The 22,323-nt window shown below is 38.6% G+C and overlaps 1 long non-coding RNA gene and 2 pseudogenes across 1 annotated transcript; 2 read left to right on the forward strand and 1 right to left on the reverse strand.

Moving 5' to 3' along the window:
- The first annotated feature begins 766 nt into the window (after window positions 1-766).
- LOC140930574 (uncharacterized) lies at window positions 767-2,778 on the forward strand (annotated as a pseudogene).
- A 193-nt stretch (window positions 2,779-2,971) lies between these two features.
- Window positions 2,972-4,717, reverse strand: LOC140930573 (uncharacterized; annotated as a pseudogene).
- Window positions 4,718-18,659: 13,942 nt separating this feature from the next.
- Window positions 18,660-21,836, forward strand: LOC140930583 (uncharacterized). The gene is made up of 2 exons (XR_012164871.1): window positions 18,660-19,302; window positions 20,363-21,836. It is a non-coding gene; the product is annotated as an uncharacterized lncRNA (long non-coding RNA).
- Window positions 21,837-22,323: the final 487 nt, after the last annotated feature.

Raw genomic sequence — 22,323 nt, forward strand, 5'->3', positions numbered from 1 at the left:
CTAAGGGCAAATGCGTTGGTTGACTCCAGTTTTGCAGACAAACCTTTACTTAGACCTATGAACAATGGTGATGCGTATTCAAAGTGAGGCAGAATAAATGCTTTGTACAGTTTAATCATAATATCTGAGGGTATAATTTTACGAATGCGACGAAGAATTGAAACTTTTGTGTTCACTTTCCGGTAAATTTCTTTAATATGTGCTTTAAAAGAGAGTGAATTGTCGATAATTACACCAAGGAGCTTGATCTGTGGAACGTAATCCAGTTCATTGCTGTCAATAACAAAGGGCGTTGGTAGAGTTGCTCTATTGAAGACGATGGATCGAGATTTACTATGGTTAATCGCCAGGAAGTTCTTACAGAACCAGGAAACGAGTAGATCAAGGTTGTTTTGTAGATTTATTTGCAAGGTGGATGGACAAGGGCTTGAAGAGTACCCCGTAGTGTCATCGGCATAGAAGTGTCCGGTCAAATTTTTCAGCCGGTCGAAAATTCGTCCGGTAGAGTGTGACCTCGATCCTCTGCAGGCATCACTCTCCTGTATTAATGGGGAGACAAAGGGGTGATAGCAATCCCTCGTTCTCTTTCCTTCTTTTCTCGTTCGCAGACTCCTTACGGTCAAAAACGCGTAACATTGACGTAAGTACACACGTATATTTTACGCGCGTAAATAAAATAGAGGCAATGTATTGAAGGTCGCGCGTAAACGTAAAAGTTAATTAAAGTAAACTAAAAAGCGTCGCCGCTTTCATCAGGAGAAAATTGGCTATAGAGTTCTAAAGCCATGACGTCACGTTGCGTGGCAACGGAAAAATTTGGGTCTAAACAAAACGGATGGAGTAAGTCATGGCGGCACTTTCGATATCATCGCTGGCTTCCTTTTTCTCTGATGAGCAAAAGTCCTTAACAAGAGGTGAAAATCATTATCACTCTAATCACATAGAAAGTTTTTCCTTCAGTGATGGTGTCATTCGTGGAGAAGTTCACGCTAGCATGAAGAAAAAAGTGTATAAAGTGACGGTAAGTGATCGATACTTTCAACCATGTTGATTCTTGTCGATTCTATCAACCAAATGGCTTTTATGCATTTTGTGGCTTCACTCAGTCATGTTGATCGTTATTATATCTAATACAAATATTTAAAAGAAAGCTTAGTTCACGATTTGGAGGCCTAAACGCAACCGACGGTACCTCGCTCTGTTTTTTATGTTAAAAGGTAATTTCGCCACGTTCCCCATCATGAATTAAGCTTTAATATATGAAAACTTACAAACGCCTTACAGTTCCCCAAATAATACCAGTTTTCTCCGCGATTTTAGATTTATTTAGACGAAGAGAAGAACATTAAATCAACGGATTGTGAGTGTCCGCGAGGGATGTTTAGGTGTAGTCATGCTGCCGCTTTGTTTATACATGGCCTATACAACCTCAGTAGAACAGACATTGAATGCCAGTGGAAAAAGCGAAAAGCCACAAACTCGTTGCTGCCGTCAGTGCAAGAAATGTTTCCTCCTGCAAAACCTGCATACCGTGCTCTTTTAAGAGACCCAACTCGTGAAGAACGTAGTGAACTTTTCCAAAGGCTGAAAAACTATGGTAAATTTACTGGACTTTATTGGCTCATGAGCCCTGAACCACAGACTCAGTCTAAGTCCTTGCCAGTTTGCTACAGTAGAGGATGTTATTTTCCAAGAGGAATTTCTACTGTTGCAAGGCCTCCAAGAACAACGTCAGTATTTTCTGAATAAAGTCAGTGTTGAATGGAAAACTATTGAAGATGTAAGCCGCCTTACTGCTGGACAAAGGGACAATCCTTCTTGGCAAATGATCAGGAGGGGTCGACTGACAGCAAGTAACTTTGGTTCAGTTTTAAATGCCAAGCGTGTTACCCCGTCCTTAATCAAACGCCTTCTCGGTGAATACGATCTATCAAGGGTGAAAGCTGTCCAGTATGGGGTATGCAATGAATCTGAAGCCATTAACGCATTCAGGCTCAAGACTGGCCTGGATGTGGTGGAAACAGGTGTGTGGCTACACCACTCTGGAGTCCTCGGTGCCTCTCCTGATGGATTGGTTGGAGAAGATAGTGTTCTAGAGGCTAAGTGCCCCTATACACACCGAGATTTGACTATTGAGGAAGCCATTAAGACCAGCAACTTTTACCTTGAAAAGAAGGATGGGGAAATTGTGTTGAAACGTGACCATGTTTACTGGCACCAAGTCCAGGGCCACTTATTTCTCATCAAGAGAAAGAAGTGTTACTTTGTTGTCTGGACGCTGAAAGATTTTGTAGTTCTTGAAATTCAGCGGGATGACTCTTGGGAGATTAAGATTGAAGAACTGAAAGAATTTTATTTGAAACACCTTTTCCGAAAAATTATTGAGGGAGAACTCTAAAACTTTCAATTCTTTTTTTTATTATTATTTTTCCATTATAGGGCACTTCTTGTATGACTGAAACACAATTTGTATGTTGTGTACAGGGCTATACATGATATGGGCTGTCCACCTTTCAAACTTGTTGCTGTTCGGAAAATTTTCAAATTTCACAGTATTTTTATTCCTAAATAATAATGTATGAAATGTAACCTGTTAATTTTATTGTTTATAGTTCCTTAGTTTGTGACAAACATTAAAATAAGTAAGTTTCTCTTTGAAAACTTGTTATGACTGAGTCTGTTTCATTCAACCCTTTAACTCCTAAGAGTGACCAACTTTAAGTTTCTCATAAGTTATAGAAACACTACCCAATCAAACACATGACTGTTAACCCTCTAAGTCCAAATGTACAAATACACATACAAATCCTGCAGACTGAGCAGACTGATATTATACATTTTCTTAAAGTATTAGCAAGAGAATGTGCAGTAGTACATGTATCATGAATCATAAAAATTTATTTTGATGTTATGAAACATGCATGCATATACAACATTAAGAAGGAAATATTAAATCACTCGAATTGCTTCACTTCCTCTGCAGGCATCCTGAACTTAAACATGTACCATAACAAAAGCCTACTGACAGAAGATCTTAAAGAATATGATGATTAAAGAACAATAAAAAGTACACCCAACTGTACAATATTGCTTTTGAGAATATCACTTATGTATCCACTTAACTAGCAATGTACATTAAATTTGCTAGTCAAAGTCTGTTCCCTCACACCCCTCTTTAATTAAAGGAAACTGCAAGTTGACAATAGCTGCACATAACTGAAACACTTTGTCACTTTGACAAAACTCAGAATTTTAAAATCTTTGAGCCTTGCATTTGCCCTCTCAACATGTATGCGACATCTAGCAATTGACTTGGTTAACTTGGCCTCACTTTCAGTAAATTTACCGTGTTCAAGAAATGGTGGAATGTTCACAGACACACTCTTAGGAACAATGTCTTGAATGAGAAATCCTTTGTCTGCTAAGATCAGATCACCAGGAACAAAGTGCTGTAGAAAACCAGATTGCTGGACAATCTCTTTGTCAGAGATGGATCCAGGGTAGAGGTTGCTAATGTAGGTCAACACTCCATTAGGTGCAACCCCTGTCAAACCTTTGAATGAGTTCATCCCACGGTAACTTGAATAGGTCACATTTTGTTGACTCGTAAGGCTTGGTGTGGCCACTTCAATGTCAGTACAATCAATAGTAATTCTGCAACTCGAGAACTCTGAAAAGGATGATGGCGAACACAAGCAGTTCTTGTTCCTGGAAGGAATCACTCTCATCAGATCATCAAACAGCAGTGTATGTAAGATGTGTACAAATGTTATAACTATGTTAGAAATTGTCCCAACACTGCATGGAAATAGCTGTGCCAGGTGTAAATTGGTGTAGTTTTGCCGTAATTTCATAAGTGTTATGAAGATTTGGTCCTCAAAGGTTATGGACTCGACTTTCCATCCACAGTAATAAGAAATGGAGTCCTTGAATTTAGCTGTATAATCCACTACAATTGTGAAAATCTCCTTTGTTGGTAAACCAGTTTCCATTCTGATTACTTCAGAACTCAAGTTTGAAACAGAGTAATGTTTTTTCTGATACTGCATGGTGTCCTGGTGATAGTTCAGCTCCTGCTTTGCTACGTTTAATTCTGCCTCTAAGATTATTTGCTCAGTTGGAGTTGAGGATCTTTCGTCCCATGTATCTGAAGACTCTGTAGATTTGGCATTAATGATGGCCATGGTATCTTTAACAGTCGGTAACTTATTAACCAATGATTTGGGTTTCTTTCTCTTTTTCGGAGGAGTTTTTTGTGACGGGAATAGTTTATCAGCATTCCACTTGAAAAATTCCGGCCCTGCAGATTTCTTTCCACGTCTGAAATGACAGCTGCACACTTTGGAATGCTTGCTTGGTTTTCTGTCAGCTCTCCTGATATAGAACATTACCCTTCAGATTAACATTAAGAGGTTTAAACAGCGCCAAAATTTTAGCTTAAACTATCGGAATACTACTTGTGCCTTACACTTCTCGCCATACATTTACAAAGCTCAAGTATTTCTTTATCACCGTTATCATTGTAAACAAACTTGCACCCAAATTGCACGATGGTGAAAAACCATACAAAAACAGCAAACATTCAGCCTACCTTAGCAAGCGAACCCATCGGTCATATTCTTCCTTGTCCTTCTCTGGATTTGGAAACAGAAAGAACCGGCAAGTATGCGATTCCGAATTATGGTTACATTCCGGAGCAAAGCAATGCATGTTCGTGACCTTTCACTGTGGGGATCGACCACCTACTCACAGATAAATTTCTCCATAAAATCGCACGTACAGCTTCAAACGTTTGCATCGAGCACAACAGTGGAGTCCATAAACCATTGTTTTTTTCATTCTTTGGAATAGAAAGTCCTACATGTCGAGATTATTTAGCGAACAATACGAAACCGCAATTAACAATGGCGTCCGTATTGCAGCCTGGTTTTGTTTAGACCCAGTAAAATGGTTGTCATGACAGCGTGACGTCACACTTTAGTACTCTATTGTTCTTGCGACATTTAACCACAGTCGGTGAAAGCTTCTTGGTCTGTAATATCGCTTATTGCTATTCTAGAATGTTGAACAGGAGTCTTTGTCACGCGCGGCAGAACTCTTCATCGTGGAGTAGGCGGGTTAAACTAACAATAGCCCAATCTCTCTATTGTTTTCCCTTTTGTGAGGCCAGATCACACCTTTACGCATTCTAAGTACTCCTTAACTAACTGTTAAGAGTTTTAGAGCGCTATTTTACGGATCCGGTCCGGGTCAGCGAACAGATAACTGACTTAAAGATGTGTTGAAAATTGTAGTTTCGATTCCTCGCATTAGAGTTTTGACGGAGCTCTGACTGATTACTCCATGAGTAAGACGACACGTAAATTTTACGTGCGTTCGCAAATCGATTGAAGTTATGTGGCAGTGAAAAGCAATCCTAAGGGATGTTCAGCTGTTCTTGAATATTAGCTTACTGTGAATTTTTAACCTTGAACTTGACATGTATTATCATATGAACTCGTGTACTGAGTACACCTTTTTATGAAACTTTCAAACTTCATTTAAATACTAAAAAGACTCAAATATTATTCGGAATAATTGCTGGTTCCTTTTTTTCTTTTGTTCAAGCAAAAGCAAATATAAATTATTAACTGCTCTTTATTTAACAAATACTGAGAAGTCTTGACTGTGCTCTGTTCTGTTGTAACAAGCCACGCGATCAATGTTCCCTTTTTAAGCGACACAACGACTAATTCATCCAGACTACAGTTGTTATGATATGATCTTGTATAATGAGTATAGTCTTATACAACTCGCAAACTTCATATAAACAGTAACAAAACCCACATATTATTTAACATAGTTTTCAGCTTCCTTCTGTGTTTCGTTCTAGCAAAAACAAATATAAATTATTAACAGCAAACTGCTTTTTAATTAACAAATAAAGCGTCCCTTGACTGTGCTCTGATCTGTTGTAACTGAATCACGCCGAAACCGGCTAAAGTAGTACTACGAAAGAAGTGTAAACACGAGACGTAGTCGAAAAGAGCTCAGTCAAGGCTTCGTTATATATTTGTTTCGTGATAAAGAATCCCTTAAATTCCCCACGCATTGCTTTCTAATTTACAAAACAAACTATTGGCAGGTGATGTGACAGTTTTAACTCCGTTTTTTATACTCTCACAGCTCTCATTAAGCACTCTTTTTCAACCAATCAGAGAGCTCGTTATAGCTGGACTAAGTTGTAATTGTTTGTTAATAAAAACAAAGTTACAGCAACTGTAGAAGCACAGGTGGTGTCAGTGAAACAGAACATTGGCAAGGTTACTGTGGCTTTCAATAACACGCCAAGATCAAAAGCCAGCTACTGTTTGCGTCTTCTGCTGTCGTCAATCAACTCAGTTAGCAAGAGAGATCAAGAAAAGTTTACTTCCATGAATTTAAATCAAAAAGGTCATGGTCTGTGATTTGTGATTAGTGGTTTCAATCCATTTTGTGAGTTTCTATGTTTCAAGGTTTGTTGCTTGAGATCGTAATTATGATTGACGGTAGCGAAAAACGTAATTCGGACAAGTTGGCTTTTAAACTTTATAGTTCGCGTCTTATGAATGGTTTTAAAGTGCGCGCGCTAATGGGGCCAAGCCTACGACAGACGCATCGAGTCATTTAAGCTTTTCCATGCATTAGGACCGTATGATTAGAAAGATAACTACTTTTATCTCAATTAAGGAGTTAATAGCACTTAAAAGTCATAGCACTTAAAAGTGCTATGTCGTTATTTATCCATGGGATGAGGAAATTTAATTTGAAACATCCTGTTTCCTTTTTGTTCCGGAACAAAAATGGTGGTCGCTTCTTCTTCAGCCTTGTGTGTATCATTGTGCACTTATAAGTTTGGATTATCCAACTTAGTGTAAACTAAGGCAAAAAATACTGGTCAGCCCAGTGGGAGAACACGTGACCTATAGATGAACCTCCATATGCGATCACCTCCCACAAGCGACCACCAATCCAAAACACTAAATTTTTTTTCATTCAAAGCCTTATAGTTCAGTTTGTTTGAAAGTGTCGTTCCTTTGTGGTTCGATGCTCATTACTACGAACTGTTCAATGTCTGATATTGGGTAGTCTGTGGTTAAAGTGATGCACAATTTTAACTGAGTCTTTTTAACATGTTTAAAGCCGTTGACGGTGAACGCTGGAGGTGATCATAGAGAATATATATATATATATATATATATATATATATATATATATATATATATATATATATATATATATATATATATATATATTTTTTTTTTTTTATCTCAGTTCGAGCTCAGAGATTGAAGAGAAAGGTTCCAGAAATGTTATATAGATACTGGTGTATTCTCTCCAACTAGCATTTTTAAGTTTTTGATCAAGCAGGAGGGGGGTCCTGAGTCGACAGGCTGTTGAAATTAAGGCAAAAGAAAAATGACTGTATTTAACTTAGAGGAATATAATTTTCCTCGGTAATAATAAGTCGCACTTCCATCTTTCCTAGATGGAAATAAAGAAAGAAAATGGTTAGGCTAGATTAAGACTGATATATGCACTGAAAACAATTCTCTTAATCCCATTCCAGCGCTTTTTCCCTTCATACACAGTAAGCAAATAATATGCAGATTTAGCCAAGGCCTCAAGCGAAGCTCTCGAGGATTCTTTCAAGAAAAGTCTTTTTGAAATAATTCAGCATTCACTATATTAACAAGGGAGAAGCAAACTGGAAAAATGGACCCCAGCCTACGATCAATTGAAAACCGATAACTGGTCAGCGGAGAACTTTAATTTCAATTAAGGTTACGTTGTTGCTGGGCTTCGATCCGAAGAAGTGTTGGCATTGTTAGGGGAAGAGACTGTTCCCTCAGCGAACTGCAGTGATGCTACGAGACACGAGTCAGAGTACCAGTGAGGGTCTCGGTCAATAAACTTAACCTCATCCCAAAGAGGATAATGTCCGGTATTATTGGCGTGTTCAGAAACGGCTGAGAGTTGAGTTCGTGATGGCGTATATCCCTTTCATAATCCTAAGACAAACGATAAAAACGGACCCTTTATACACCACACAACGATGAATGATACCTTTCATGACAGTAAAGGAGTAATAGTCTCAGAATTGACAAAACATTACCGGCTTTTGAGAGTTACCTGACAAGTTTGCCATACTACAATGTAAGTGTCTTATTCCCATTTCGTAATATTCTCTCCTTTTCCAGTGACCTAAGCTATTATTAAAAAGTCATGTTCACGGAAAACACCACTGGTAAAATCATGTTTAAATAGTATGTTTATTAAATACTCTAAATTGATTTACTTTACTGACACAGACATTTTAGCAACAGTTAACAAGCCCTAGCCTGTAAAATACATGTTAAGATGTACAAAACAACATGATCTTGCCTTCATTATACATACTCTCTTATATTTTATCAATGGCCACATACGTATTAGACGGCAAAACAGCTCGTATTTTTGCCGAGGTTACGAACGCGCCCGTGAGCGGTCAAACCAAAAGTTTGGAGCGAGAGGGTGAAAACGGAGAGTGAGACTTGGCCTAAGGGCGTGTGAGGCTCGCTCTCTTTTCGCGAAAATCTCATTCCGGCCCTTCGCGTCTTTGCAAAACAGATTATGAAAAAAAAAAACGACTGTTTTCCAGTCTACATACGTAGTAGTGCTTCAGAAAGTAGAAAAAAAAGACGTAATTTAAACTGAAACCGTGTATAACAACAAGTGCTTTGATAACAACTAATTCTGAATGTAAATGTACAAGATTAATTGGCTATTTCCGAGTTGCTTCAAGCCTCTGTTTCAAAGCGAAATGATTTGGATGAAAATGATTTGTTGTTCTCATGCAAGTTAAACTCGTGATCGAAAAAAGGAGTTTAAACTTAGCCTTGCTTGCTTGAAAATTGAAAGTTTTTGGAACTCGGAAATTCCCTGTTTAAGAAGCATACTTTATACTGATTAAAAATGCCAAGAAAAGATTAGCTGAATAGTGGATTTAATGTTTAAAACACTTGCTGTAAGTGATTTAAACAGCTTCAAAAACGTGCCCGGACTTTTGCATCTCAATAGAATTGCTAGATAATACCTAAAAAGATGGCAAACAAAATCAGTCAAAAGTAAGCCGACAGAACAAGTTGTCCGGCAAAGTATAAACACCTAATGGATCCAATGCGTGACTTTCTACTTTAGAGATCGGCGTGACGCAGTTTCGCTCCGTCATTGAAATCACGTCGAAATCACCGTTCATATGTGAGAACAGAATTCTTATCCGGTATGATTTTCGTGGCGGCACAAAAGCTATCCAGTATAGTGTGACCATGGCTAGCCTAATATGTACAACCTCTCCATCATCGCTAAAACTTCATTTGCACATACCGCAGCAATTACTTAGCTCAAAGAGGCAAAACTTGTGGCCAGGTACAACAACCACAAAAAAATGTCTTAAGTAATTGAAGTTAATAATTAAACTTAACAAAACTTATTTTGTCTCTTCTTCCTTATTTGAAGGGTCATTTCTCCCACCTCCCTCTTGTTTTTGACTTGTCATCATTATGAACTTACAATTAAGTGTTACCAAGAGAGAATAACAGGACAAAGAACGCCCAGTCACGCCCTTGATTGGTACCAAGTCCTATTATGGCTCTTGTTGGCACATGTGACTTTCTCCGAAGAATTTTTAGTCCAATTAAACGCTTGAAATTAATCAGAATTTGGTGTCCGGAGAGGTCCGCAAACGTTTATTCAGTGTTTTCAAGAGGCAATTCAACAGTCGCAATAAAAATCTTCTGCATTGTTTGCTTTGAGGCAGTCGCGCGGGGGACCATGTTGATGGTTTTAAACAATGGAAAAAAAATGTGCGGACGTGCCAGGAATTCCCTTTTGGTGCTAACGGGCATGAAGAGGAATAGCAACATTTTGTCTTTGTCGACCTTTAAATAATATCAGGAGAGCTTTTCTGAACGCTGGAATCCTGATTGTGTAAATAATGGGATTAACAAGCGAGTTTGTGTGGCGTAGAAGAGTAAAAGATAATCTCAAGCGTAAATATGTTAGGAAAGAAAACCTAGTATCTAGAACAGAAAAAGGAACAAAATTATATACAACATATGGTAACCACAGCAGCAAAGATATAATGGTCATTATGAATAATGTCACAGTCAGTTTTCTTTGTCTATTGGCCGCACCATGGGACGGAGGACGGGTTCCACACCAAAATTTTAAAGCAATGGAGGTGTAAGAAATAAAGATAACAAAAAGGCAAAGGCAACGATATGACAGCCATAAGTACGAGTGCAAGTTTCCATCCAGACGTGTTAACGGAAAGGGAATTAACATTGCAGTTAAAATCCAGACGCCACCTATTGCTACCCCGTAGGCCCATTTTTTGATGTTGCGATATCTGAATGGACGAAACGTCGCATGCATCCGATCTAAAGAAATTACTGCAATGCCTGCCACAGAGGTGAGAGAAAGCCAGATGTCGATCATGAGAAGCACAAGAAAAGGTTGCCATTCCTGTGCAGCAAGAAACTGTTTAGAGTGGAATATGAATTTATTTCCAACTTCGCAACCGTAGAGGAGGAAATGAAATGCTATAGCGAAAGTGGCTACTCCTCCAACAAACATATCAACCACGGTCAAGTTTATAACCAAGTACATGGCACGAGTGCGAAGATTACTGTTCTTTATAAAAAGAATAATTGATAGGAGGTTCACTGCGACCACAGCAACAGTTATAGTAAGGGATACAGCATACCATGCGCTGCACTCGGCTGAAGAGATCCTCCTGGATAACATTGTTTTCTTTTAATTCTCTTTTCTCCTTCCTTCAAAAAGAAATCGAATAAAGTTTGGTTAGTTGAAAAAGGAAAGTTAGAAGGTGAACTAAAGAGGGTTGACGTCGACTTCTTAAATGCCAAGAATGGAGATTGTGAATTAACAAAAATTCTTCGATAGAGAGCTCACCTTAACTTTAATTTCTTGATACTTTTTTAACGCTGAAATGAATCCCTTCCTTTCACCTGTGGAAAGAAAAAATCAAAAGCAGCGGTTGAGGAGAGTACGTTGAGTTGCTTGACCGGAAACTGAGGGCAAAAAATATATGTGAATTTTATAGCTGTTATTGTTGGCGCTCATTGAACTGCGAGTCACTAGGAAGTAATTGATCGCCTGGTAGAGAGTTTTTTTGTCATTAGGGAGGGGAGTACTCAAGAACGGTTTATAAGGAAGTAGGTCCAAGGCCCTTTCCCTTTTGTATACCATTTAATTATGACAGAAAAGGTACCCCTATCACATACCTAGTTTGGAACTTTGCATACATTTTTAAGTGCTGTTCTGATCCAATGTCTTTTAAACTAGGAATAAATCACAAAACAAGAACGTTTATTTTTTTTTTCTTTCACAGCCATTAAAAAAAATTTGTTAGCCCTTCGGGCTCGATTTCCCTACTTTTTATATACTTAAGCTAGTAAATCCCCACTCTTTTATATACATGAAGCCCAAATAAGGCACTTCTTTTGGGCGGAGCCTCCACGTATAGGCTATTGTAGGGAGTACTTCCCCCCCGGGTAGGTTTCAAGAATATTTCCTACGTTAAACTTGAATAAATCATTAAATACGCACAAAGAGACTGTACCGTATCGCACACTAATTGTGCCAATAAAAGTCAATCAACTTTGAAGTTAGCGTAGCTCAAAAATATCTTTGAATGAATAAGCCAGTGATGGAAGAAACTTCTTCTAACCTTTTTTGGTATACGAAGTCCGATAAAGAATTCGCTACTACAACCCGTCTGCCCATTGCAACGATTAACCAAGTTATTAACCGAACGGTAGGCCTGTTTTTCAGACCTCCCATAATGTAAACAAGAAAATTTGTCGCTGAGATAAACTTGTTGTCAATATGAACTTCCTTTTTAATGACTCCAGTACGTAGAATGAACAAAATATTTCATCACAGCCTCTCAGCCTGTGCCGGGAACTAAGTAAGGGATGTGCGCGCTTTCCTGTTCATCGCGGGTATCGCCATTATTTACGCCCTAACTGTCTCAGGCGAGTGCTACCTCTGCTACCTATTCTTGCTTATAGCTGCTTTCCGTACGCTTCCTATAACCGTTTATAGGTTTTTAACCATAATTATTTTTTTATATCAGTTTTAAGGGTGGGGGTTTTGGAGCAAACAAAACATATATTCTTCAAAACATGTGGTCAACATCCTTTAATTGTTGTTTTGTTCCATTGCAAATGTTTGGGTTGTTACTTGGTATCTTCTTACTTATCCTTTGTTGAACTGTTAAACCCTCAACGATCTAGAATTATTCAGAACGTAAAAAGATGAAGATATTTTTGAAATTTCTAGTTACAAAAGAACATAGAAAATTAAACCGGCTGTATCTTCTTAACTCTTCCTTTTTGCAAGATATCAATGTAAGCTTCTCTTTAAAAGAAAGACAAAATTCAGCAAGGCTTAACTGTGCGGTGGTGACTATTGGCAAGATGAGTTCGCGATCATGCGAGGAGAGGAATTGTTTTAAAGGCTTAACGTTGTTTTTTCTCACAACAACTTCTAACATAGCGCTTACCTTTCCAACAAATACTGAGCTGGTTGGTTGCCATGAGGAAGCTGAAATTTTTTTGCTCAAATTGGCGACGGATTTTTTCCCTAGATTGACGTCTGGGGTTTCTTTGTTCAACGTAAACGTTTAAAGTCATAATTTATAAGGATAAACCTTCAGTGAAAACGGTTCAAATCAAGTTTCGTATGTACTCCCGGTAAATGGTTCCCTTTCCTTAATTTCTCACCCTTTTAAGACCAAGAGTGAACGTGACACTTTGGTTAATGTTCTAAATAGTTCTGACAGTTGCAGCTGCAATAGTCTACTAATTAGCCCTATATTTTTTGGAGTTAAGTATAACCTCATGATTAAAGTCCCAAAATAATTGTAGAATTATGTTCACAAGGCACTGCGCAAGACAATTTTTCGACCGGTTGAAGTTTATGCGTTAAGGTTTTCTGTTCACACGGAACTACCTTAACCGTACAAAGAAATCAGACGTCTAGAAGTTCAAAGTCCCTTATGAACAAAGTGTCCGGTCAAATTTTTCAGGGGGTGGAAAATTCGTCCGGTAGTGTGAGATCTCCTCTGCAAGTATCACCCTCCTGTTTTAATGGGGAGAGAAAGGGGAGTAACATGTACAGTCCCCCACTTTCTTTTCTCCTTTTCTCGTTCGCAGACTGACCTCACGGTCAATGCAACCAAGCAAACCTCTATAAGGTGGGTTTCCGCTGACGCTTACACAGGGCCGAAACTAGATTTTTTGTAACTGGGCGCATTATCTCGAGCGCCGAGGGCACGCCCCTTGTAGTGGGGTCTCGGGATGTCCTCCCCCAGAAAATGTTCAAGTTTGGAGGCTCCGAAACGCTATTTTTAGCACTTGTCATGAGATATGTCTCCGAAAAATCGACCTCGAACCTGAAAATGGCAAACAAATCAAAATAACTGAGTCTGAAGAAAACAACTCCATCCACAGACTTGATGAGTCTGGTTCAACAGGTCCAGGGGGGCAGCTGCCCCCCTTGGCCTTCCCGCTAGCTACGGCTCTTGTAAAATTGACGCATGGATAATAGAAAGACTGGTTCCAACATAGTGGAAAAATGTGACGTCACATTATCGAGAGCCATTCAACCTCTTACATTCGATGTTTTTTGCGCGTCTTACTTTTCATCAGATATTTCATATCTCTGCCTTCGACTATACAAATTGCCCATGTTTTGAAGTAAAGGATGAAGAGGACTTGCTCTCGGAGAAAACAGTTAGATGGTACAAAACCGGTAGAGGCAAAAGACAGAGTAACTGATTATAAAACTTGTGAGAGCGAAGAATGACTCCAGCGCTCGATAATTTTATGCACCAAACGGGAAGCCTAACTACATAAAAACTATACGAAAACTTACATGTATACAGTTACAAAACACCTATAAAAAAAGGCACAGCCTAATTTTCTACAAACCTCAGGAAAACCGAAAACTCTTTTTATCACGGTTTTGACAATCAGTTGCTTTCTGCTTTTATCGACAAGCTCAGCGAGTGTCAAATTTTATAAGTTAACAACACTTGACAAAATGATTTTATTAGCAGGTAGAAGTACCCAGCTCAAATTAAATAAGCGTTTAATTTCCCCTTCAATTTCATTTACGGACAACCAAATGTGTTAGCCTATCATTTTAGCATTAAATTTGACCAACATTTTGTGGAGCGATTTCTACGGTCAAGATTGCCTTCAAACTTGCAGACATGAAACTAGAGAGCTCTGAGGCTTATTTGCTGAAGTTAGGGAAAAATCTGTCGTGGGATTTCGAAGTTATTTTCATTTTTCGTAAAAATGATGTTTCAAATATATGTCGATATCTCAAACGTTTTTATACTTATAAGAAAATAAATAAAATTTTCTTAAAGTTTCATTATTATTTATTAAGGACGCAAAAAATCGTGAAAATCGGTTGAATCTTTCATTCTGAAAAACGCCAATCAAAAACATAACCAACACGCATATATATAGGAACGGGCCACCGAATCTATTTATATGCGTGCTAGTTATGTTTTTGAATCGCCTTTTTCGGCAGGAAACGTTTAACCGATTTCTATGATTTTTGGCATCCTTAATAAACAATGGTCGAACTTAAGGAAAATGTTATCTATCTTCTTGCAGGTATAAAAAAAGTTTGAAATATCGGCACATGTTTAAAACCGCTTTCTTACAAAAAATGTCAATAACTTCGAAACCCTAAGATAGATTTTTCTCTAACTTCAGCAAATAAGCCTCAGAGCTCTCTAGTTTTATATCTGCAAGTTTTGAAGTCAATCGTGACCGTAGAACTCGCTGCACAATTAGCTGGTCTAATTCAACCTTAAACTGCGACGCTAACACGTTTGTGAAAGTTGACGCACAAATAGAGGAAAACTGCCGGCCGACGGACTATCTCCTATCTGAAAGGATATTCTTGCCCAAAGCGATCAGTCGCAAGAAACTGAGTAGTCAAAAACCTGCGGCAAATACAATTTGCAATACAAGAAGAACAACTTTATGCTGAATGCGGGGCAAGAATAAAGAACATCTATTTATCAAAGTTACTGTGTATTTGCCTTTCTCTTTTCGAAAAAATCTTAACAAAGAAAGATATAGCATCTACGGAAATCTCCTACCAGTTTTTAGCACCGAAGGTTTCCGTCTTGAGGTGAAATATACCCACCAACTCCAGTACTTCAACCGATCCATTTTCAGCTGCAACGAAAACCCTTAGGTAATTTATTCAAACTTGATTGATTTGCCATCCCATTCGCAGGGAAGTTTGCCATTGGGGATAATGAAAAGAATAAGATGATTATTAAATTTTCTTTATCTTTATCCCCAAGTGGCAAACTTCCCGTGCGAATCTGATGTCAGGTCTAAAAAGCTTGAATAAATTATCAAGTACGAGGGCGTTCAGTGCAGCTGAAAAATGGACGGTTAGAAGTACTGTAGTTGGTGGCTTTATTTCTCCTCAAAACGGAAACCTGAGACGCTAAAAACTTTTGAGAGTTTTTCGTAGATGCTATATTTTGCCTTGTTAAGATAGGTTTCGAAAAGAGAGGGACAAATACAAAAAAAGTTTAATGAATGGAAGTTTTTTAATCCTGCCCCGCATTCAGTATAAAGTTATTCTTCTTGTATTGCGAACTGTATGCGCCGTAGGTTTCTGATTAACTCCGTTTCTTGCAACTGAAGCTTTGGGCAAGAATAGTTTTCCCCTATTTGTGCGTCAACTTTCTCGAATATGTTAGAGTTGCATTTTAAGGTTGGACCAGCTAATTTTGCGCGAGTTCTACGGTCACGGTTGACTTCAAACTTGCACTCGGAAACGCAGTCGGATATAAAACTAGAGAGCTCTCAGGCTTATTTGCTGAAGTTAGAGAAACATCTATCTAAAAGTTTCGAGATTGTTGACATTTTTTGTAAAAATGCGGTTTTAAACATATGCCGATATCTCAAACCTATTTGTACCTACAAGAAAATAAATAACATTTTCCTATTAAAGTTCGACCATTGTGTATTAAGGATGCCAAAAATCATAGAAATCGGTTAAATATTTCCTGCCGAAAAACGCGATTCAAAAACATAACCGACGCGCATGTAAATAGGTTCCGCCCACCTTAAGTGGACCAAAGCAGGTGGACCAAGCCTAATATAAGAATCTGTATAGGAAATAAAGAGTTTGTATGAGAAATAAAACTCAGATCAGAAAAATGACCTAAAAGCGGTAAAGGTCATCAATAAAATGTAAATATTGTCTACTGGTGTCATTTACTTTCTTTTTATGAAGTTTCAGTTCCATTTGAATACTTTTTTATGTTCATTTATACGAGGCTAAGTTTTATTTCACACGTCATTCACACGTACGCAATTTTCATTGGCGAATCCAGGAGAGTATCGGGGGTGAGTACCCTCAAAATGCACTCATCAGATTTGAAACTTTTGTAGAATATTTCAAAATGGTTGATTACGCTTAATTTGTAAGGTCGAAAACGTCAAAAACGTCAAATTTTACCTTTCTATCAAAATATTTCATCAGTATATTTTTCACTTGCCAAGTTTCAGCTTGTGAGCTGCAACCTTCCTCTTGCCATGACTTGGCAAATGACATATACTCACAAACTGCCAAAACTGTGTTCAGCCACCTTAATAGGCGTCTATCTACCTCAGCAATACGGCTCTCCAAATGAAAGAATTTTCCGCAGTTTGATAATTATCGTACAGGAGGCAAAAAAAAAAAAGAGATTTATTTCTAAAAGAAATAAATGGTTTTATGCTTAATGTGACTGATCATTATTGTATTTCTCCAGCTACCAGCAAAGGAGGGTTTCCTGTCATCCGGGTGATTTGTCACGAAAGTGTCATTTATGTCACGGGTCATGTAGGTCACAGAAGCGAGGCACAAGGCCTCCTTCCTCGCATTACAAGACAGTCAGAAACATTTTTGATGGCGACCGGATTTAGATGCAGGATGCTTGCGATTTATCAGTCTCTTTCGCTCTTCTTGGGTCTTACCTACCGAGCATCACCTCTTCTTTGAGATAAGTACTAGATTATTGCCCGATGGCTCACCGCTTACTCTCGGTGCTGTATTGATGTCCACAGTCATGTTCGTGCACATGATCGTCTTGTTGATTGCGGGAATTCATACACGTTGCGGTCGTTTATGCTTATGAAATGCCATTGCTTATTGGTAACATCGAATTTTACATCCGATCGACCATTAATTTTTTATGTTTTCAGTTACACTGGCGTGTATGCTAGTCCGTTCGGTGTGCGTAGCACAGTTTCGTTGTCCCTCAGACCGGTTGTGCCTCGTGTTCTTCAGCTACTTGTATCGCTGGTGCCAACTGGCGCTATATTTGAAATCAGTAACACTCGCCCGATCTTCAGTTGCCTGGAGCTGGGTCTCTTTGTTTATGATCTTGTTTTGTGATTTGGAAAGACACTTTATTTATTTATAATTATTTTGAGTTTACCTTTATGCAATTTGAGCATTTTTGACCTTTGGACGCAGCTTATATGTATAATTAATATTACAGTATTATAAAAATACAAAAAAAAAAAAACAACAGCAACAGCAACAACAAAACAAAGCCAAACAAAACGATGCGTTATTAAACCCTACAGGCTAAAACTTGCAACCATTCTAACAAAGTTACCTCCGAGGTACAGTGTACTGTATCAGCATATCAGGTTTATCGTTTGCTGTTCATATGTCAGTTTTGTCTGCATATTGTGTTTTTATCCTGTTGCATTGTGTATCGTTGTGTTCTGTTGTTTTCCTTTAGTCGCTGTCGGCGACATTCTGTCTGCCAGTGCTTGCTTCTGGGCCGTTTTTTTTTTTTTTTTTTTTTTCAGTGTGAGGCTTTGTTCCTCCACTTGTATTTGAGGCGTTGACCTCATTTTGTTGAGGTTTTGTCCTCATGTTGTATCAAGGCTTTGTCCTTGTTTTTTATATTGAGGCTTCGTCCTCATATTTTATTTTGAGGCTTTGGCCTCGTATTACATTATTTATTATTTTGGCATTTATAGGGGAGTTTTTTGCGTCGACTTAATGTCTGACAGACTTTCCCTGCCACATTTTTATTGTGTTATATAGTGGATTCGTCCATTATTTTTATTTATTACATTGAGGCTTTGTCCTCATATTCTATTTTGAGGCTTCGGCCTCGTATTATATTGAGGCTTTGTCCTCATATTTTATTTTGAGGCTTCGTCCTCGTATTATATTGAGGCTTTGTCCTCATATTTTATTTTGAGGCTTTGTCCTCATATTTTATATTGAGGTTTCGTCCTCATTATTTTATGTTGAGGCTAGGTTCCTCAGTTTGAGGCTTTGGTCCTCATTGTTCTAGGCCCCTGTTCCTTTGTTTGTACTGCTTATTTGATTTGTTTGCAGTGATATGTGTGTGGTTCTGTTGTTGTATTTTTGTCTAGGGTAACCAGATGCCAATATTATTTGGTTTGAATTTCTATTCACATTTTTTGCCTTTTTTGTCTATTTTTTAGTCTTTATTCATGCAATCCGTTATTTTGGTTTACATGCAGCTACATTAACTTTAATCTCCGGTTTTGTTGGCTCCCCTGTTTTGATATGTGTGAACATTACAGTCCTGCATTTATTGTGATGAGACACTGTTATACGTTGCTTTATGCTTTACTCTCCACGTCACATCAGTGCTTTTAGCTTTGTTGTTTCTGAGGAATTTACGGTTTATTTGTTTTGTTTGGGAGATCCTGATTGATTTATTAATTGGTTACACATTGTTCTTTAATGGTAGCACATTCTGGCTTTTTTAAAGAAGTTGTTTTTATAGTTTTTTCATTTTACTGCAGGTGCTAAGGTATACACATGCAGCTCCCTTTCATGAACGCCTTTTGAATGAAGCCAGTCTTGAGCAGAGTACCAACCAGCCTTATCCAACCATCTTCAGCTTTCCCTTGGCATCTCTCTTAAGAAAGTCAATAGCTCTGCATTCTCTTTGGTTCCTCAATTCAGTTCAACATAGTATGCAAGAAATGTTCCAAAGAGTTGTACACATTCTGCTGATCAGTTTTCCAGGAGTTGCATCTCTAGTGTCGGGCTACTCAAGAGCAGCTGCTGCGTCCCTTGGCACGTGGCACCTACGTGTACATCTACTTGGGCAGAACTTTCCTCAGGCAACTTTGGCTTGCTGGGCATTGTGATTGGGTATACATGTAGCTCAAGTGTATAGGACATGTATGTCATTTGATACTTATGTGCAGGACATATGGGCAGTGACATTGTAATATGTAGAATTCTCACCACATGAGTCAGGGTCATTCGGCCATCTTACAGTATATTGATTTTTTCACTTTTAAATTCACCTGTTAGTTTCCTAGGTGATTTCTGCTTACAGTATAGTTTCAAGGTGACTGTGTGAGCAGGGGCCATACAGCCATCTCACAGATTTTCATTTGAATCAGTTACATCAGTGAGTTACGTCAGACTTTTTATTAGTATCATTCAGGGTGACTGTGTGAGCAGGGGCCATACAGCCATCTCACAGATTTTCATTTGAATCAGTTACATCAGTGAGTTACGTCAGACTTTTTATTAGTATCATTCAGGGTGACTGTGTGAGCAGGGGCCATACAGCCATCTCACAGATTTTCATTTGAATCAGTTACATCAGTGAGTTTCGTCAGACTTTTTATTAGTATCATTCAGGGTGACTGTGTGAGCAGGGGCCATACAGCCATCTCACAGATTTTCATTTGAATCAGTTACATCAGTGAGTTACGTCAGACTTTTTATTAGTATCATTCAGGGTGACTGTGTGAGCAGGGGCCATACAGCCATCGCACAGATTTATTGTAATCAGCTACATCAGTTAGCTATTTCAGACTTTTGATAAGTATAATTTTGCATGACTGTGTGAGCAGGGGCCATACAGCCATATCACAGATTTCCAAATTTAATCCGTCCATTATGTCACTGAGCTATGACAATTTAGAGTAAATTGTTATTATTTAAATTCATGTTTACTCTGTGAGCAGGGGCCATACAGCCATCTTACCGATTTCATTTTAATCAGTTACATTAACAAGCTATTTCAGCTTTTTGATAAGGGAGCAGGGGCTATACAGCCAGATCACAGTTTTTTAAATTAAATCATTTCATTATGTCACTGAGCTATGACCATTCAGCCTAAATTGTTATCATTTAAATTCCTGGTGACTGTGTTAGCAGGGGCCATACAGCCATCTTACTGATTAATTTTCACTTCTAATCATTTCAACCTGGTTGAACTTTACAGCTTTTAAACACGTTTGAGCTTCGTATCGATGTGGCATTAGTGAGGCCGATATTATAAGTTGACTGTGTGAGCTGACAGGCTATGCAGCCATTTCCTTTATTCTAGCTACAGTAGCCCATTTCTGTTGGTTACATCAATCCACTTCTGTATCCAAGACTTAGGAAAACGTTACTTAAAACTCATTTGCATATATAGGCCATTTTATTCCCATCTAGTGTCCAGTGCTTAGTGAATAAGTGCAATTTATGATGGCTGTGTGAACAAGGGCCATACAGTTATCTCATTCATTTTCACTTTTAAACTGTTAGTTAACTTAAGTGATTCACACTTTTTAATCTGTATCAGATTCAATGACAGTGTGAGCAAGGGCCATTCAAACTTGTACATTTCTGTTGGTTACACTGATCCATTTCAGTAAGCAGGGCTTCGTAAACAGCCTTACCATTCTATTTCTATATGTTTACGTGCATAACCTCCACTGAACTAAACTGGTGGAACTAAGCTGTGAGTGACAGTGACAAAGAATGTATACAATGTCCTATTGCTATGGACACACATGAGCCGTTATGGCGCTAGTTGACGCTATTGTTGTAAGGTGTACACGGTTGGATGATTATAATACATGTATATTCATCTCAGCTCTCGCACATTGACCTTTTTTTTATTTTTAATGTGGTATCTTTCTTACCTTTAACCCCCAGAGGTTTTGTGTGACTGCATTGGTTGGGGGATACGTTCCCAATTTTTCCCATGTGGTTTTTCGGGTTTTCGTATCAGGCGGCACACACCTTTTTCCATTGTACATTTTGATTTGTAGGTACCAGTAGTTTCTGTTGGCGGTCGTCTTGCTTTGGCCTCGGGTGGGGCGGCCCTTTCACTCGTTCCTTGCTCTGGGCTGTGGCGGGTGTGCCCTCACCTTTGCTGGGATAATGTTCTTATGTATCTGGTTTTCCCAGCTTTATATGCTTTAATTTAATAAACGGCCACTCCCGTGGCCAAAATATCCCATAATGGGTTTGTGATTATTTGTGTCCCAGCAAACAGAGCTCACCCAAAGCGAGACTCCGCCAACATCAATAACTTTCGTAATATGTAAAGGAACATGAAGCATAAATGAGATTTATTTCTAAAAGAAATAAATGGTTTTATGCTTAATGTGACTGATCATTATTGTATTTCTCCAGCTACCAGCAAAGGAGGGTTTCCTGTCATCCGGGTGATTTGTCACGAAAGTGTCATTTATGTCACGGGTCATGTAGGTCACAGAAGCGAGGCACAAGGCCTCCTTCCTCGCATTACAAGACAGTCAGAAACATTTTTCCCTCCCTTCCCTCCCGTTAGCTTTATTTTACCCTAGGGAGTGGCGGGTGTGCCCTCACCTTTGCTGGGATAATGTTCTTATGTATCTGGTTTTCCCAGCTTTATATGCTTTAATTTAATAAACGGCCACTCCCGTGGCCAAAATATCCCATAATGGGTTTGTGATTATTTGTGTCCCAGCAAACAGAGCTCACCCAAAGCGAGACTCCGCCAACATCAATAACTTTCGTAATATGTAAAGGAACATGAAGCATAAAAATCTTTCATTACAGCCTCTCGGCCTGTGCCGGAAACTAGGTAAGGGATGTGCGCACTTTCCTGTTCATCGCGAGTATCCCCATTATTTACGCCCTAACTGTCTCAGGTGAGTGCTACCTGTGTTACCCATTCTTGCTAACAGCTGCCTTCTGTTCCCTTCCTGTAACCGTTTATAGTTTTTTAACCACAATTACTCTTTTATGTCAGTTTTAAGGGTAGGGGTTTTGGAGCAAACAAAACATATATCCTTCAAAACATGTGGTCAACATCCTTTGTTGTTTTGTTCCATTGCAAATGTTTGGGTTGTTACTTGGTATCTTCTTACTTATCCTTTGTTGAACTTTTAAACACTCAACGATCTAGTATTATTCAGAATCTAAAAA

Source organism: Porites lutea, chromosome 3, assembly GCF_958299795.1.
Source record: "Porites lutea chromosome 3, jaPorLute2.1, whole genome shotgun sequence".
NCBI lineage: Eukaryota > Metazoa > Cnidaria > Anthozoa > Scleractinia > Poritidae > Porites > Porites lutea.